We start from the raw sequence: 850 nt of genomic DNA, 5'->3' as shown, positions 1-850 counted from the left end.
CCAGCAAAGACATCCAAAATTCCACAACAATTCCACCATATTGCCCAATGCCATGCAGCAGCCATAAAATCCCAGTCACACATATGCAGATCCTCAATTGTAATTAGCGTTCATGATCCAGGGGTCAGTGGAGAAACATCTCGGTCACATACTTCTTGAGTAGTCATTAGAGTAAATCAGTAAATCTCTTTGAATTAATTGCATACACACCTGGCCTTCGTCTCTGATTGATGCGCAGGATGCACCTTGGCTGTGTCCAGGACCACCACATCCTCGCTCTTCACCTCTGGTCCACGGACGGACTCAACGCCAAGGAGTCTGCGCTGCTCCGCTCCATCGTGGCCCCGCGCGCGCCCAGCAGGCTGCTTGTGTTCGGCCTCTCGCTGCAGCTCCTCGCGCTCGCGGCGGTCAACTACGGGCAGGGCGCTGCCACCGCCTTCATCACCGACAGCGCCGAGGACGCGCGGGGCGTGCTTGTTGGGCATGGCCCCAACAGCTCGGCGGCCGTCCATGTTTCAAGGTACCCCGACCCAGCCGGGGTGGCGTGGGCGGTGCTGCGGCACGCGAGGTCGAGCCCGGTGTGCCGGCGCCCGACGGGGACGGTGCGCAAGTTGGGCCGCCGGCAGGCGCTGACCTCCTTGTCACGGGAGGTGCTTGACGCGACGTGGGGCGTGGTCGTCGTCGACGGGCCGAGCGGGGCAGGTCCCGGGGAGCTGGGGAGGATGGGCGCCATATACACCATGGCCGCGCGCGCGACGGGGGCGAAGCGGTGGACGTGGCGGTGCACGAGATGCACCGGACGATTAGTACCACCTCGTTTATACTACGATTTTGTCTATACAAATCATAA

General features: G+C 61.1%; 1 pseudogene; it reads left to right on the top strand.

The window, feature by feature from the left end:
- LOC147984495 (arabinogalactan O-methyltransferase 2-like) lies at positions 1-850 on the top strand (annotated as a pseudogene).

The sequence above is a fragment of the Triticum urartu genome, chromosome 2A (assembly GCF_056163025.1).
Source record: "Triticum urartu cultivar PI428250 chromosome 2A, HENAU_Tu73, whole genome shotgun sequence".
NCBI classification, from domain to species: Eukaryota; Viridiplantae; Streptophyta; class Magnoliopsida; order Poales; family Poaceae; genus Triticum; species Triticum urartu.
Note: the sequence above shows the minus strand (reverse complement) of the source record. Positions and strands in the feature narration are given on the sequence as shown.